This window comes from Triturus cristatus, chromosome 4_2, assembly GCF_964204655.1.
Source record: "Triturus cristatus chromosome 4_2, aTriCri1.1, whole genome shotgun sequence".
In the NCBI taxonomy this organism is placed as follows: Eukaryota; Metazoa; Chordata; class Amphibia; order Caudata; family Salamandridae; genus Triturus; species Triturus cristatus.
Genome location: NC_140586.1, coordinates 491,246,444 through 491,265,788, shown reverse-complemented (window position 1 = coordinate 491,265,788; position 19,345 = coordinate 491,246,444). Strand labels below are relative to the sequence as shown.

The following is a 19,345-nucleotide window of genomic DNA, read 5'->3' as shown; positions in this document are numbered from 1 at the left end:
AGAAAGATTGGGTTAAGGAACAGAGAAGTAAAGGTATGGAGATAGGGACAAAGAGATACAGAGAGAGGCAAGACAGACAGAGTCAGTGAGAAGTAAGATAGAGAGAGAGTCGTTTTGGGAGAGAGGTGAGGTAGATGGGTGAAGCAGCTGGAGAAGGGATACAGGAATGTGGGATGGAAACAACAGTGAGAGGAGCTGGAAAGTGGTGATGTTGAGTCAGGGCAGAGTGGTAGGTAAGGAGAGATGAGGAATGGCGAAATGGAGAGAGATACTGAGGTGTGGCAAGTCAAAGTAGAGGGAGTGGATAGGTTGAGATATACAGATAGGCACAGAGTGGTAGAGAAGTGAGATAATGGGAGAAGGTTCTTGCAAAGAGAGGTGTGTGTGTGTGAAAAAGTGAGGTAGACAAGAGGTGCAACAAGTGTGGGTATAGAGAGAAAGGTCGCTAAATAGAGATTCAGACATTGGTGTATAGAGAGAGTTGAGACAGAGAGGTAAGGTGAAGTAAGGATACAGACATGAAACAGAAAGATTTGTTTAATGTCATTGCCACCAGCTGCCTGAGAGCAAAAGGGTTAAAGGCAGGCATGCCAAGCTGTCATTTAAATATATATATACAGATATGCACACTGTTAATTGGACTTCTGACTATCCCAATTAGTTGACTAGGGGGCAAATTGGACGGTGGGGGCCTTGGACAATCGTACGCTTTGGCCGAGGCTCAAAACGTCACTAACAAAAGGACGGGACAAAAAAGAACTTGAGGTCATCCTGACTCAGGCATGCCGCTGCTAAATTCCCGTGAATCTTATCTTGTGTTTCGTTTCCGCGTGACTCAGCTCTTTCTGTCACCTTTCCATAAACCATGTGTTCATTAACGTTCTGGAAATCATAGTGAACATTTTACTGTGCAATGTGCTTTCCTGCATTACATGAACCATTTATAGAAATGCGTGCAGTAGGAAAAGAGAGTGTCTGGGATGAGAGGGCTGAAGGGCAGGGAGGGTGCCGCTAGTAATTTCACATGTCTAGACTGTTGGGGAGAAGGCTTTGTAGGAAAGGCAGGTTGGCATAAATAAAAAATAAATGATTTTTTGATCGACTGCTGTAATTTCTATTGGTGAAATAATAATAAAAGTTATACCATTAATATTTACTATTATTATAGTTAATAATAATAATAATAATACTCGACACCTGATCACTCTTTTGATAGTTATATTTTAGGTGTGTTTATCTTTTTCGGATGGGAGTGCAATAAAAGGCAAGCAAGATTTTAGGGATTTATTCTACTCTGATAAACATTTTAGTCTGTTGGTCTATTAAATTAACAGATTAACAAATTGACAAATCCAACCCTCCAAAGTTGATATTTTATCCTGGCTAGATATGGTCTACATCCGCATAGGCACGGCCTTCCTGTAGTGAAAAAACTCATTACATTTTAGAAGCCTTTCTGGTTGGCCATCAGGCTGCCTGACCCTTCTATTAGCCGTGGATGGCTCTCAAGTAGTCACCCACCGGGAGTGACGTTACCGAACTATTGCTAAATGCGCTTTTTGAATTTCCCCCTAGTTTGAATATTGATTGGTCCATTTCCTGTGACGAGCAGGTACAAAGCTTTGCTTGGCATTCAGATGAACACTAAGGTCCCCATTCTAAGCCAGGAGGTAATCCTGATTCAGCTGGTACAGGTGAAAACACGAAGGAAACTGTTTACAAACAATGAATCACATGGTTATTCCCAAATCCTTGGGAAATGTAAGAATAGTGAAGTAATACCATAATTGTAAATAACAGCGTCCCACAATACCAGGTTTTTGAAAGGAGTATTACCAACTCTGGCGTCCCGCGACTCCTGCATTTCTAATTGATAGTATTAAGACAGGAAATCGTTTACACTGATTTTGATGAATTAACTTCAGATTCTAGACCCTGAAGATAGCCATGTGGGCAGAACGAAGTGAGTGCATCCCTTTAAACATAATTCTCCTCAAGCTTTGTCCCAGTATGGACCATTTTTTAAATATAATGTTTTCAAACCTTTCTAAAATGTCCCAACACGTATGTACCTGTGTATCATAATGACATGCGTTGTGTAAACTAGGATGGTGAAACCATGAAATAGTGATGTGAGCAGGCTGGCTTTTTATTCCAGAGAACCAGGGCAGGTCAGTTCCGCGCATATGTACCTGTACATTGTAATAATATAAACTGAGACTGAGTAACTGGGTACAGTGGCAGAATTGGGTAACAAGGGTTTCCGCACCTTGATGTTATGTAATCTTGAAAGTATTTATAGAGCGCACATGCACCGACCGGTTTCTTGGCGCGGGTTACAGGAACATAACTTGCAGCTCATAATTTTTTTTATAAGCTTGTGTGAACAATCATGTTTTCAAGAGTTGTCTAAATCTAAAATAGCACGAAATAGATCTGATATTAGGTGGGAGGGAATTCCAAAATCGAGGGGCCAATACTGAGACTCTGGCACCTCCTCGCCTCTTCTTCTTGAAGGGACGAATGACCAGAGGGTTGAGATGCGAAGACCTGAGTTAACAAGAAGGAGAACACCTATGGATGCGTGAGGAAATGAACTCAGGGCAGTTGCCATACAAGGATTTAAAAATGGTACCGCCAATCTTAAAGGCAGACTGCTTTTCCACTGGAAGCCGGTGGAGCTTCCTCATCAGCGGGGTGATATGACACCTCCCTGGCTGATGGTAGATCAGTCTGGTGATTTTGTACCAACTGTCGCCTTTTAAGCAAGTTTTCGGGTCGACCAAAATAAAGCGAATTTGCATAGTCGATATGTGAGATGACTAGTGTGAGGACAACCTGGAAAAGGGCTTTGAAAGTAAGAAATCTTCTGATTTTTCTGATCTGCAAGAATCAAGCAGGGACTACAGACCCTACCTGAGGCTTCATAGAAAGATTGTTGTTCATAAAACTCCTAGGCTCTTTGCTGAAGTTGCAGGCAGTCGAGGAGTACCCATTTCCACAAGCCAAAAGTTGGAGTTCCACAGATTTTGGAAGCTCCCAGTCAGAATAAGCTCTGCATTGTAAGGGTTTAATTTAAGATGATTGCTATTCATCCAGTTGTGGATTAATAACATTGTGTTTTGGAAGATCGGAATCGAATCAGGGGAGTTATTGATTCCAAAAAGAAGTTGCATATCATTGGCATAGTTGAAGCTGCAAAATTTCATATACGAGTTAAAAATATGGGGGGACAGGGAGGATCCCTGGGGTACACCACAAGTCAGTTTGGCCTTGGGAGACCCAAAAGGAGATAGTCAAACTTACTGGGAGCGATCTTTAAAAAAAGGCACAAACCAATTGAGCACGGTTCCATGTCCTTTTATGTGAGTGGGGGGCATCACATGCGGTTTCAAATTCAAGCACTTTAATAATTCGGTTAGTTCCAAAGTTCCTGGACCACCTGACTCATCATTAGCCCAGTAGTTAAAATACCCAATTATTTTTTTTTTAGCATGGTCTATCACCAAGTGGGTGATATGTTCTACAAGGGAGTGAGGGAGTGAGGGAAATGCGGCATATGGCGCAGAGGTCGATAAACCAGCACCCAAGTCAAAGAGGTAAGGGTGGAATCAAGTTTAATTACCAAGCTATCGACAAAGGTAACATCCGCGGCAGTTAAGGTAGTAAACCTTAGATCCTTATGGATTACGGAAGCAACGCCTCCGCCCATTTTCCCCGTAGGCTGGTTGGCCTGAAGGAGATGATAATTATCAGGAAGTCATATGAAAAGCTAGAACAGAAGTTGCGCACTCAAAATTTCTCCAGGTCAATATTTTAAGCAAAATTAGTTGGTGCAAACGAATTAATCCCCCTGAGTAGGGAATTCAAATCGTAGATAATGATAGCACGTTCCTGAATAGGAAAATGTCTTTCGTTTTGCACTCAATCTCAGAGATGTGATCTCTTTTATGAAATTAAACTCAGGTAAATCGGAATTTATTCAAGTATAACTTGAGTTTAATAACCGTTGTTCAAAGTTAATGAAGTCAAAGAATTGTATTCATTCTTTATCAATGCATCATATATCCAACTGCCCAATGCATTTCGGGCTTTTTTAAGCCCTTCTTCAGGGGCGGTACTCTGAAAGGATAAGGTATAGGGTTCAGTATATATATACATTTTATAAACACTCAATAGAAAAGAACAATTTTTATCCAAACAATTATACAGTAGATTTTGATTGAATCAAACATGATCATGTTGAAACAGTATGTTCGTAATAAGTAAAAGAACACAATGCCAGTGTTGGTAATTACCAAAATGGAGGTACACTACACATCAAAGTGATGTGAAAATATCCACTTGTTTTACATGTTAAAACAACATACTGTGATGTGCATTTACCAAGGTCATAGGAATTAGTGAAGCCGAAATGGACCAAGAAAGTTTGGGTGGTAGTGTAAGTAAAAAAATTAAATGGTAAAATGAAAATGTCATATAGGACAAAGTAATGTGGTGTGTTTTTACCAAAATTGTAGGAAAAAGTAAAGACGAAATAAAAAGAAAAATCTGGATGGTGGTGTGGGTAACAAAAATACATACAGCATGGGGCCTTTTAAAAGAATACAATCACTATCTGACAAGTAATGGAAGATCAAACTTACAGTTGGTATGGTGATGTATAGATTCTCCTGAACCCGGGAGAATCAAATCGGAAACGCTCCGGTAAGTGTAATGGATGGTAATCATGTGATATATAGACTTATGATAAGGAAAAGTGCGGGAAAAAGAGAACTACAAAGAAAACAGATTTGTAGTTCCAAGAGGTAATCATGTGATATGTGATAAAGAAAAATGCGGGAAAAGGAGAACTACAAAGAAAACAGACTTGTAGTTCCAAAAGGTCAATAAAGTTTAGTGAAACTACACGTGCAAACAAAATGTAAAATAATAAACAAAAGTGAGTGCAGTTAAATCTGTAACGGAATTAGGTCAAAAGTTAAACGAAAAATGGAATAGACAGCATGTGACACCGAAGTTCTTGTAGACCTTCAGAAAGAAATTGATGAACTTCGTGAAGAAATTTCTAGTAAAATCTCTGACATTGATTGGAATGCAACACTTGCAGATCTTAACAAACAACTTGACGAATATACTAAAGAGATTAATGAAAGGAAAACACGAAAATTTAAACGTGACAGTACGGATTATAAATTAGGAGAGGTCTACACATGGGCAGAAGCCTATGCTTACAAAAGACAACAACGTCAACACACAGGCCAAAGATCGGATATAGACACTACATCTTCCGATGACTCATCCAGTAGAGATAAGACAACCAGAGCACTCCAAACTTCACAACCAAATCTTAGATCAACAGAGACAGGAGACCCACAGCATACAGCCAGTGAAGGCCCAACAACCAGCAGTTCGGGACAATCTCATTTTTTAGAGGCAGGCACAAGGCCACCCGGAGATCCAGGAGGAAAAACATCAACAAAATCAGTGGCCAAGAGCACGCGCAGTCAGAAAACCTCGTGATAAACATCTCTTCTTATAATCTTACACAACTCCAGATTGCTACACTTCAAAAAGGAACCTCCTTTGTTCCCACCTACCATTCCAATCAATTAGAAACTGATATAAGTTTCTTTAAATTCATGCGTCTACTGAGACTTAAACACTACTTTCGAAACATCCTTAACATTCCAGATGTACCATGGAAGAACACCCTAATGGGACTTCGCAATAGGAGCACCTTCACAGCACCCATGAGTCATAAAGTATTGGATGCCTACGAAACAATCGTCAATAAAGAACTCAAAAAAATTGGCTACCATAACAAAAAGGCATACTCAAACATAACCAAAAAGGAACAACAAGCCTTAAAAGAATTAGCAAACAAACCAGAGATTACCATACGTCAAGCCGACAAAGGTGGAGCACTGGTCATTATGGATACCATCTTTTACACTAAAAATGTAAATGATCACGTCAACAATTCAGATACATATATGCCCACCCCAACGGATCCAACCAATGATTTCATGATTGTGCTAAAAACCATCGTTAATACAGCTTTAGAACAGGGTGTCATCAACGACGAAGACAAAACATATCTGATCAAAAGCAACCCATCTACACCCTATATCTATATGCTCCCCAAAATGCACAAAAACGCCACAAGACCGCCATTCAGACCCATTGTGTCTACAGTGAATTCACTACATGAACCCGTAGGGAAATACTTGGACAAACATCTACAAGCTTCTGTTCAGTCGATGACTACCTACATTAAGGACACTACTGATTTTCTCAATATCCTGGAGTCCATTCAAAACTTGATAACCATGGAAACCGTCCTATGTACCATTGATGTAAACTCACTTTACACTTCCATACCCCATGATAAAGGCATTGAGGCAATCGAGTCATTTCTGATGACCACAGACAAACCAGAGAATCTCAAAGTATTTCTGATGGAACTCATGCATTTCACCCTTTATCACAGCTACTTCGAATGGGCAGGAACATTTTACATTCAATGCTCCGGAACTTCCATGGGCAATTGTGCCGCCCCAACATACGCGAACCTCTTTATGCACCGTTTTGAAATTGACAACATACTTTGCAAACACGAGTGGACCCAGCATCTTACCCTTTATAAAAGATACATTGATGACATTTTTATCTTATGGAATGGCTCAATTGATTATCTGGAATCATTAATTGAATCACTTAATACAGTTGACCAACGAATTCAATTCACTCACTGTATAAACAAAGAATCGATAACATTCCTGGATACCAAGGTCACATTATACCAAGGAAACCTCACCACTGAGGTTTACACTAAACCTACTGACCGCAATAATCTCCTGCACTTTCACAGTTTCCACCAACCATCTCTCAAGAATCATTTGCCCTACTCACAACTACTACGATTGAAAAGAATCTCAAGTACCAATGAATTGTTTGAATCAAGCAAATCTGCTTGCATTTCCAAATTTGAACAACGAAAATATCCTACCAAAGTTCTTGACAGCGCCATATTGAAGTCTAACAAATCTACCCGACAGATGCTTCTTTCACCCAAACCACCAAAAACTTCAGATCAACGAATGACATTTGTGTCAAAATTTTCCACACAAAGTTTCAACATAAAAAAAACCATCCTCAGGTATTGGCCTATGTTAAGCATGGAAATGGATTTCAATAACATTTTTGAAATATCACCTAGATTTGCTTACCAAAGATCACGCAACATCAAACAAATATTGTCTAAAGCTGATGAACTCACTACCAGCTCTTTCAAAGGTACTTTACCATGTCTGAACTGTGGTAACTGTAACTCTATCATCAAAGGTACCAACATCCAACATCCTTCACAAGGCAACACGATCAAACTCAAGGTTACAGCCACATGTAATAGTCAGAATCTCATTTACATGTTGAAATGTCCATGTGGTTTGGTTTATGTGGGCAAAACTGAGAGAAAAATCCGTATACGGATCAATGAACACAAAAGCAATATACGTACCAAACAAGCGAAATCACCAATCGCAACTCATTTTCACCAGCATCAGCATAACATCTGTCAACTGCGATTTTTGGTTCTTGAACAGATTCCCCAGCTGAGGGGTCGTGACAATAGCAAATATCTATTACAAAGAGAAACATTTTGGATCCACAAGCTGAATTCCATACATCCGAAAGGTCTCAACGAGCGTTATGATCTGGGCTGTTTTCTGTAACTAAGGTCTCCTTTATTCACCTTAAATTGGAGATTTGAACTTTCCACCCGACTTGTGATACCCTAGTACCTTGTGTAACTTTACAGTTCATGTTGAACCTTACAGTTATTTTATTTTACTTACTAATTTCATCTTATACACATGTACTATTGCACTATTACATTGAGGCTCCCTTACAAGCTCCAGGATTTGGTAATATCTTACATTTTTTGAACTATCGCTTTTGGTTCGAATCACTCGAATTACATGTGTTTCTTCGGTGTCACATGCTGTCTATTCCATTTTTCGTTTAACTTTTGACCTAATTCCGTTACAGATTTAACTGCACTCACTTTTGTTTATTATTTTACATTTTGTTTGCACGTGTAGTTTCACTAAACTTTATTGACCTTTTGGAACTACAAGTCTGTTTTCTTTGTAGTTCTCCTTTTCCCGCATTTTTCTTTATCACATATCACATGATTACCTCTTGGAACTACAAGTCTGTTTTCTTTGTAGTTCTCTTTTTCCCGCACTTTTCCTTATCACATGTCTATATATCACATGATTACCATCCATTACACTTACCGGAGCGTTTCCGATTTGATTCTCCCGGGTTCAGGAGAATCTATACATCACCATACCAACTGTAAGTTTGATCTTCCATTACTTGTCAGATAGTGATTGTATTCTTTTAAAAGGCCCCATGCTATATGTATTTTTGTTACCCACACCACCATCCAGATTTTTCTTTTTATTTCGTCTTTACTTTTTCCTACAATTTTGGCAAAAACACACCACATTACTTTGTCATATATGACATTTTCATTTTACCATTTAATTTTTTTACTTACACTACCACCCAAACTTTCTTGGTCCATTTCGGCTTCACTAATTCCTATGACCTTGGTAAATGCACATCACAGTATGTTGTTTTAACATGTAAAACAAGTGGATATTTTCACATCACTTTGATGTGTAGTGTACCTCCATTTTGGTAATTACCAACACTGGCATTGTGTTCTTTTACTTATTACGAACATACTGTTTCAACATGATCATGTTTGATTCAATCAAAATCTACTGTATAATTGTTTGGATAAAAATTGTTCTTTTCTATTGAGTGTTTATAAAATGTATATATATACTGAACCCTATACCTTATCCTTTCAGAGTACCGCCCCTGAAGAAGGGCTTAAAAAAGCCCGAAATGCATTGGGCAGTTGGATATATGATGCATTGATAAAGAATGAATACAATTCTTTGACTTCATTAACTTTGAACAACGGTTAATAAACTCAAGTTATACTTGAATAAATTCCGATTTACCTGAGTTTAATTTCATAAAAGAGATCACATCTCTGAGATTGAGTGCAAAACGAAAGACATTTTCCTATTCAGGAACGTGCTATCATTATCTACAATTATCAGGAAGTGCCACAAGAGTATCAAGGGAGGATTCAGACGAAAGCCAGGCTTCCGTAAGTAGCAGCTTATCTGGCTTTACAGAATCTAGCAGGTAAAAAGATTCTAATTGATGTTTTGCCATTGACCACATGTTTAAATAAATGATCATTAGCTGGTTGGTCATACATTAGTTCTCTTGGGAGTAGTGGCTGCAAGGGTGAGAGGCTGACTACATTCAGGGGTGGGGGCATTCCTTTTTAAAACCCTTAGGCTGGACAGACAGGACAGGGTAGTGGGCTGTAGTTGATAGCTCGCTGAATAACATTGTCTAAGTTGAAGGGAGGAATAAGTTTGAACGTGGGCATGGTGAGTAGGCCCTAGCCCCAGACATCTGCGGATGGGCGCAATTGGGCTTGTCTTTGGCGCGCCCGATGCACGTGTCCACTGCACATCAGTTTTGCTGCTGGCATTAAATGACTGCAAGCTCTTGTAGGTGCCACCCCCCACAAACGTGATTATTGGTCCTTGTTTGCAAGGGTGGAATCAGAGTGCAACTGGCATCTAACAGTGGCGTGAAGTTGTACAAGGTACAGAGTGAAAACAGTTAAAATTCCCACGTCCTATTGCAGCATTTTTAAAAGCTAATTCCTTAAAAATTCCCCAGTTGTTAGCAGCAATTCAATTGCAAGGGTTAACTCTCAGGGTGAGAACAAACAAAATTAGATTCAAAACAGCAACCAGTTCGTATAACCGGTGCATCCACGTCACTGCCGGCATTAAATAGCCACAAGTTCTTGTAGGCTCCAACCCCCACAAACGTGATTGGTTCCCCCATTGCCAACGAGGACCAAAAGAGTGCAACTGGAGTCTAACCGTGGCGTGAAGTTGTGCAAGGTACAGAGTGAAAACAGTTCAAACTCGACCGCCCTATACCAGCATTTCAATTTAAAAATAGCAACAAAAAAAAAAGAATTCCCCAGTCCTTAGCAGCAATTCAGTTGTACGGGTTAGTTCCCCAGGTACCTGAGAACTTGCATAAGTCAGGGACGGACAGCTGCCCAATAAAGTCCCCTGCCAAAAGGTTAGAGAGCTTGTCAAGATGGCAGTATCTCCATCCCCCTCCACGCTGCTGGGAACACTTCCCTAGGAAGGGTGGCCCATTCAGCAAAGAATGAGGGTATTTCAGGCAGACTCTTCGTGTAAGAGTATAGGAATTTCAGCCAGTCTTGTTGGGATTGTCACTCCACTGCAAGCCATTTTCTTAGCACGTCTGCAATAGGTAAGGCTTTTTGTGAGCAAAAATGCTAAATCATTTTCCAATCCGGTGCATTTTTGTATTGGCCAGTTGTTGGTACATTAGGTTGTTTTGATGGATGTGTGGAAGTGTGATAATGAGTCAAATGTTGACGGAAAGGACAGATGGGTGAGTGTTTGGATGGATAAGCGAGAGACTAGATACATGGATAGAAGGAGTGAGTTCACGGATACACACTGTGTGTGTCTGAGTTGAGCGCGCTCATTTATGGATGGAAGGCAGGTTGATGACTCACTGAAACCCATACGGATACATAAACAGTGAAATGCAGAGACGCCTGCAGACAAATTGACACATACAGGCTACACATGCAAAGCTTCACCTCGCCTCCCCTTCCCCCACGCTAAACACCACCAGTCAGCATTCAGAAAAGTGAGGATTGGGATGCTGACCAGATGTGGAAAATTCGTGCAAGTAAAAAGAAAGGAGGATTGCTGGGGTCACGGAGTAGTTGTTTGAATGTATGTTTGTGTGCAGTGTGTGAAAACCACTGAATTGACATCCAGTGAAGGGAGAGGGAAGAAAGAGAGGAAGAGCACACAGGAGGTGGGCAAAGGCCTTCTTGCGCTACTACTGGGGCCACAATCGTGGCTGGCAGTCCATTGTCCCCTCCATAGCAGGGGTATCCAAATATTGTGTACTTCAATGTAATAGAGGGCAAACCTGGTTTCTGTAGTGAGTCTCGCTTTAGCAACCAGCCTACCATTTCGCATTTATGTCTGCGGTGCTGATACAAAAGAGTAGCGACTGCTCAGCCACTACATTTGAGTGAGTTGAAATGAGAGTGATGGGGAGGGGACAGAACAAAAACTCAAAGGAGCAAGTATGTTTCCGTGGCTTGGGATGTGTAGACAGCGAATCTAGCAATGTAGGCTTTCATCTCCGAAATTAATATCAATTGTAGTTCTGAATTCAGATTTCACCAGAAGGTACTCCACCCATGCACTACATGAACACCATGAAATTGACAACACCATCGGCACCAAGTGCAAGAGGAAAACCAAATCAGGACCCTATGGAAATGGGCTTAGAGAGGATACTGCCATGCCCAATTCAATGCCGCCTGGTGGTGTGCCCAGGTATGAGATCAATGTATCCAGTTTTACTAGGTGTGGAAATGCACCTGGTAAAACCACTGGGCAAAAACAGACCCACATTGAGGAGACTCAACCCGAATGCCACCTGACCCATTCCAAAACGACGAGAGCTGTAGCACATCTCAACAGCGCCAAAACATGCCCTGATGCAGGATTCCCTTCTGATATCCACCGCTCACTTATTGAACCGCTGTAGTCGAGACCGCTCCTGCAGTTTGTGAATAAGAGCAGGTGGGTCACAAATCCTGCAGTACCTGTAAATTTTGGGTCTCACAGGATGTTCCCCATGCTGGGGATTTAACCTCAGGATGGTCAGATTTCGATAATGGCGGGAGTCAGTAGCTCGGAGCCCCAGTACCTCCTCATCTCAAACCAACCGATTTGAATGCAGCCCTTACCAGCACTACAGGTGTAGTAAGAAGCATCAGATAAAATGTAGTTATTCGTGACTATGTCCAGGTAATTCACAGTTAAATACCTGCAAATCATCACAGATAGCAGCTTTCTTTGTCATGGTGCTTGTTGTTGCTATAATAAGATTTAAAGCACAGCTACAGAAATTAATGGCACACCCATAACTAATTGAGTGTGCTTGCTAGTGGCTGTTGTTTTATTGTGATGACTTTTGTTCTAGCACGCTACTGTCATTATATTCACAGATGTACAGGATGGGAGGTCATTTTATAATTCATTTATTTGTGCTGCACATTTTAAACATTTTATTAGCGTTAGCTTTAACATTGTCATTACCACGTTACTCCTGTAGCACCTTTGAATCGAGAAATGCCACTTTATCATTGTCTTGATGGCATTTGCCATGGCCCTTTTTGCCAGCCCTCTCCCGTAATTTTTTCAGGCACTAATATTTCATGTAATTGATATCAAGGGAATTGTGGGTTTCTAGTTTTCTGTTGAAAGTTTTTTATTTTATTATGAAATACACCTCTTAGAATCCGAAATAAGTTGTGGTGAATTTTGCAGGGGTGAACCGTTCACCGTGACTTTTTATTCAGAGACGCGTCACATGTTGTGTAGCCATAACATAGTTCCACGCCTAGCCCCAGAACAGCCAGCGTGCAGCCAGGTTTAGGACACATTGATTGGCTCTGTCCTCTCGACAAAGTCTATCATGGTGGGGTGATACTCCCTTACCAGTGTACCCACAGTGTGGCGAATTTTCAGACCATTGTGTGAAGTATCTGGCACCTTTATGCTGTTTCTTGGTTCGAAATTGAAATACATAGTTTCACCATATATTCTCTGAAGGTACAGATTTTTTATTTGATCAATTTAGGTACAAGAGCATTCTTTATTTATCTGTAGAGGGTTTTTAGTTTAATGTTTGGACAAATGTTTTACACCTAGAATTATGTTGAGGACACTTTATCAGGGGATAAATCCCTGGTGCTTTGAGATATACGGGAATGACATAAATATGAAATCCTAAACACTGGTGCCTACAGTGCGGGAAGGTAAAAGCCACGACCAAAGAAAATCCATTAGTGCCCATCAGAGCACAGCCTGCTGCTGTCAGCCCTGGTCAATGCCAAGCAGATACAATTTTAGAACATATAAAGCAAAATCCTGAAGCCATTTTAAACCTTTTCTCCCTAGACAGCAGTTTACCACTAAACATAAAGATGTTGCTAATAAAATCTAAGCTTGGTACAACCAGATCAATTGTATGAACTAGACAAGCAAATTCATTGGAAGGTTTACACTGTGATCAGTCTGTAGCATCCCATTGAAGTATTTTACTATATCTGGCTTAACACATTTATTTTCAGTCTTAGCACATATCACGTAAACCTGCAAGGCCCTCAGTACCACTGGTCCAGGATTAGAATTGACATGATCATTGCCCATTGGGATTATCCAGAAACGTAATCAACATTCTTGTGATGAAAATAAGTGGTTTACGGCATTATTTAATTAAAGGCACAAACACTGCTAGAATATCTGGCCCAGTCAAATTTACTATTGGAGCCTGTTTGCGAACTGCAGTTTATAATGAGGGAAAATACTGCCCCAGGAAATAACCAAAACAATCAGTGAGTTTTTTCACAGTATTACTGCCCCATTACGTGTTTTGAGGTCAAAATTGGCGAAAATACCACCCCTTTTTCCTTGCTATTCTTCCGATGTATCACCTGTTATCACCAGTCATCACCTTGTGGATTTTGTGCTAGGAAAACTGTCTGGTCATTGCAAGTTTTGTGTACTGCTGTTAGTGAAGATTCAGGTGAAAAATTCTGTTTGATCCACAATAAGTATTTCTGCAAGTGGGAAAGAGGCTATTGATGGACATGGTCTAATGCACCTCACTGAAGAATAAGGAACCTATTCATTTTCATAAGAGCTGATCATTTCAGAATTAAATTCTCCATTAGAATTTCCAGGACTCTTTGCCCCCGAGTTGACATTTCTTTCTTTAGAGGAATTAACAGGAGGAAGCTCAATACAGGATGTCTGCAAATGAGCTTCTAAAGCTTTTTGAGAAAAGGGAGACCAAGGTGACTGTTTGGACCCATCAGCCCCCTTAAAACATTGAATGTAGCTTTTATCTTGTGCCTCTAAATTAGAGGCTTCATGGCAGTCTATGAAGAGCACACATAGCCCAGTCCTCAGTAATAATCTGTGTTTGACCACCAAATAAAGTAATTGCACGGTAGAAATATAAAGGCTTGAGTGACATTTGAGGGTAAGTTGCTCCTTGACTTCTGCGTTGGCCTAGTTGCCAACATTCTGAGAATACAAGGTAAAAATAAAGGAAGCGAAGCCACATTCCATTTCTGAAAGTATAATATTGGTGGCAAATAAACTCTAAGAATTTGTGAATGATCTTCAAATTGAAAACCACACGTCTTTAAGTGCATATAAGAAGCTCTGAAATAATCTGTCCAACTCCTTCAGTGATCAAGTAGTGACAAGGTGCTCGGAAATATGTGCATACTTCAATGACATGGTAACTATTTTAAGAGACCAACAGCTAAACGGGTGGTTCCTGCTTAATTTAGGTCATCTGTAGTGGTCCAAAAGGCCTGAGTAATTTTAGTTATATCTCCAATGGCCTTACATATTCCAACACTTGGACGTTTACGTACTGAGTAGTGGGTGCTCAGTACCCATGATGCTCTAAGGCTGGAGGAGATGTTGCTATTGCTTGGATTATCTGCCACATTCGACAGCATCAACTATGGCCTCTGACTCTGAGATTTCTGCATTATGGGAACTGTATTTCTGGTATCAAGGTATTCCTCTGTGCTAAATGTCATTAGCGGCCCTCTCCCATTTTGAGTCCAAGCCATTAGAAATGTAGCTGAAGGGATTCTGAAGAAAGACTTACTATATCATCCTGAACACTGAGTCTTTATTTATACTGACACCGGTGTTGCTGCTGTCATCACCCCAGCCTGTGTGAAGGTATTACGAGCCCCATTATGTTTACCCTGCCAAACTAATTTGTAGCAAATGGGCGTTCTCTGGGTTTTGGAGGAGAATATTAGACTGTTTGCCACCGTCTACCAGATATCAGATAACCCAAGTTGCTGCCTAGCCCTAGATTACACACCTAATTCCAGCTAATACAAATTTTCAGTGGAAACTCCTCCTCACGCTTGGATTTGTTACTAATAGACTTTGGAACTTTATACAAGACCCGGTGGTGCAGGCACGGGATAAGAAAAATCAATATCCAATCATTGCAACTTTCTCTTTTGATAATGATAAACATCTGTTAGTTACAATTATATTTTGCTAACGTATGGTAGCAAGCAAGACGCAACAGAAGCAGGGACCTCGAGGATACCTCCTATATACCCTGGTATAATCAGTACAGCTCTACCTATTTATTTTCAAACACTTGCACAACTACCTGGTCTCCCACAGCCTATTTAAGATTAGAGGGTCTATAGCTCTCCTGTATCCCTCCACAACCAGACAAAACTCAGAGGCAGAGCTGGTTTGATGAAGAGTGTAGGACAGCAGATAACATATTATTAAACACTTAAGGAAAATTATTTGTCCCAGAGTTTGTCCTTTCCCGAAGGAAATACAGAGTATAAGAGGTTTAATATGACAAATCTTGGTGAGTGCTTATCAGATAAATGCCCCATCCTGCCTAGCCCCAATATCCCAATACATATGCATGTTCATATGTAAGTCCAGACAGTTTATATCTCACAATAAATGTAAAAGTCACCTTATTTTGTACTTTACTGCTGTAGGAAGCAAATATATTAGTCAAATCACAATGATGGAGTGGTGCTTTTCCAAAAACATGTTTCTTTTCAATAATGAGATCTACCACCAGCTTAGAGGGACATCTATGGGCACCTGCTTTGCCCCTAGCTATGAATGTTTGCAAATGGGCTGGTGGGAGGAGCAGCTGCACATGGGCGTCAGCAAGTAGCAATGGGCCAATCACATTATCTTGCAAGTCAGGTTCATTGATGATTTATTTTTACTCTAGAAAGGCACTGAATCGCAGGCAGAAAGATTGATGTCATTCTGAATTTTACAAGCAAAATTAGCAAGACTGAGATCGAATTTCTGAATATACTGGTGATGGTTGAAGGAGAGAAATTGGTTACAACATTGCATAGGAAGCCAACAGCTGGTAGCACAATTTTGCATGCTCATAGCTTCCACCTCACTCCTCTCATAAAAAGCATCCCCTTCAGTGAGTTCTATAGAGCAAGGAGGGTAGGTTGTAAAGAAGAAGATTACAAAAAAGGAGGCAGAAATGACCATATGGTTTAAAGCCGAGGGTACTCCAATGGCATCCTGAAAGCAGCATCCAAAGAGGTATCTGATGTCAAAAGGGAATAAGCCCTGTTTACACAAGAGTAAGAACACAGTACAGAGATTTGTCACTACATATAACATCAATCATAGAAATCTACGTTTTGCTTCGCAGAAACACTGGCACCTGGTGAAACAGGACCCGGTTATCAGACAGGACATGCTGAGTCGTACCAAAGAAGTTTTAGAAGGGCCAGGTTACTATGTGATAGGTTGGTCAGGGGTGATTTAGGTCACGCAGCGATCAAAAATCCGTGGCTTACACTTAAGGGCGTTTTTGACACAGATAAACACACCTTTTAATATCAACATAAAAATAAGGGGAAGACTCACATGTAAAAGCAAGTACGTAGTTCACACATTGAGATGTCCTTGCCCGCAGATATATGTAGGCAGTATCACCCCATCTGTTCATAAACCCATATTACAGCACTTAAGGGACATCGCCAACAAAGACCGCAGTTACCCAGTCGCCAAACATTTTGAGAAAATACACAACAGTAATATGTCTATGCTAAAATGCAATTGCCGAGCCCAGATTTCCAGTGAGTTGAGGGGAGGGGATAGGGATACAAGACCAAGACAATTGGAAACTAAATTCATATTCGATATGGACAGTAAAGAACCTCAGGGTTCGATTATTGATCAGAAGCTACATACGTGCCTGAGGTAAGACACCTTGATTCTTCTCTGAGTACAGTCCGCGCCAACTATATATTGATGATAACCAGTATTATATGGTGTATTTTGTATATTACCTATATTGCATTTTAGGTGGTGTTGTTTTCTGGTATGATTCACAAACATAGCTTACTAGTTTATATTTTCTTATTCCTTTATACTTTTTCATTGCTCAAGACCCAAAATTGGACTTCAATAAGGTCCTGTTTCAGTTTTTCTATTGCAGAAATCTGCATGTGAAACGTTTTTTACTTTTGTGTTGCTTTGCCCAAAAAGACTGTGTGTGCATGTTTCTGGACAGGATGTCACTATAAATGGAAATAGGGGTACTCAAACCAACTTGTGTTTAATGGTTTTTCACTGTCTAAGACCACTTTGGCTCTATGACCGGTTTTACCATACCGGGAAATCATGCTGTACAGCGTACATATATCCTTAATAGTGCCTGTATAGGGTTATGCCTGCTGAGAATGTAGCACCTTACATCGCATGCGTTTACAACACATATGATTACAACGCGGTTGTTACAACGACTTGCTGTAGGGGGCACGCTGGAATTAGGAATAGTTTAATTTACTAATCCAACTCAAGTGTGCGCAACAGTAGGGAAGGTGTTGGAATAGTAAATTATACTATTCCTTAGGTTAGCGGGCTCCCTACATCAAGTCGATGTAACGACTTGCGTTGTAATGTACTGCGATGTAACAGCGCAGTCATTGTAACGATATATATATATATATATTGTATGACAGAAGAGAAGACAGCACTGACAACCAACTGGAATGGAAGAAGGTACGTTAATTTACAATTTAAATAAAGTTGAGAATCAAAATTGCATTTCAGTAGATCAAATTAACATGAATAATTACGGATGGAAACTGTCAACAATATATTTTAAAACCGGGTGCTGTATCAATAATGTTACATATGAGCCTTTTTGTGTTTCGAAATATTTTTCAGGAAGTGACGTCGATAGAACATGAATAGCCCAACTCAGCGCAAATTGTGAATTGCTCTAATCTGTCTTTTTCTGCCATGATCAGCCAAGAGTGCCCCTAACACCGCTGTTTTAAGACCACGAGAAAACCTCTCACAAAGTGATTATGGTCGTTTTTGCTCCCAAGTGTCCTTGACTCAAACATTATTGATTCCTTTTTCCACACTTGGTTTAGAATCTTAACCTTCATGGTCACCGACGTCATTTACAACTCTACTTGAGCAAACACGTGTATTGCTGAGTGAGAATAATATCAGGCGTGAAAAATGAGACAACTATAAGTGAAGAACAGAAGCGAGAATACACATATGAAGAGAAAAACGTTCACGAATTTCAAACCGGTTTTAGTTAATGGCCCCTTGAGAATGAATAGAGATTAGAAAGAGAGACAGACACGTTCAGCCCAGCAGCATTCTGCGCCCCAACAAATCACGCCCACTTTACGATGTGATATAGGTTAGCAGACACAATATCTTGAAAGATGTCAACCGAATAAGAGAATTTACAGCGCACATTACAGCTTAGCACTACATGGCACCTGAATTATTTAACGAGCGTACTTTTCATGAATAAACGTGCAAAAGAAAGTCTGCCTTTGAACTCCTAAGGGCTGCAGGACGCTCAGAGACAGAAAGGGGTCGAACTCATTAAACTTACGGTCACGTGTCCAGGGTTTCGGAGCCGTAGGTAGGCTGGAACGCGGTCCTCCTGGGTGTCCGAGTCGACTCGAGACAGTCAGCGCAGCAGCTTTCCATAAACAGGTGAGGTGAGCCTGGCAGAGATTTAAAGCACAAGAAAGCAGCTCGACCAGCTGAGGCAGACTGAGGGAGGAGCAACTGTTGTGAAAGGGAGGGGATTTCAGGTGTGTGGAAAGAGGGAAAACAATGATGCTGAGGAACGTAAATTTACATAAAGCACTTTGATCAGCCCTAGTCTGCCAATGGATTGTTTGGATGTGCCCTCTTCAGGCACTTACTCAATGGTCTGTCCAGGCGGGCAACTACAGCCAAATTTCGGGGGGGGGGGGGCTAAGTCTTCCAGACATAGGCAGAGTGGCTGCAAGAAGGGGCGAAAACGCAACAAAAGCCTCATTAACGCATACATGCCAACATTTTAGAAGAGCGAAGTGGGAGATTTTTTTAGAAAAAATCGGGAGAATGGGGCCTTGAATCGGGATACTGTCATGTATGGGCTTTGGAAGTGAGCTGCTGCAGGATCAGACATTTGAAACGCAAATGCACGTTTTTTTCTTAGCTTTCAGAAGCATGGAGCGCAATGGCGAGCAGAGAGAGGGTGATGCAAGTGTTGTGCACTGGCCTGGCAGGTTGCG

General features: G+C 40.7%; 1 protein-coding gene across 2 annotated transcripts in view; it reads right to left on the bottom strand.

Annotated features, from left to right (window-relative positions):
• The window catches only part of LOC146834592 (ferric reductase 1-like), a 485,837-nt gene extending 466,956 nt beyond the window's left edge, over positions 1 to 18,881 (bottom strand). Inside the window, exon 1 of one of the 2 annotated variants that reach the window (XM_085602043.1) lies at positions 18,673 to 18,881. The gene's annotated coding sequence lies outside the window, so the exon portion shown is untranslated. The remainder of the gene's footprint in view (positions 1 to 18,672) is intronic. The other variant, XM_085602045.1, reaches the window with a different exon arrangement.
• Positions 18,882 to 19,345: the final 464 nt, after the last annotated feature.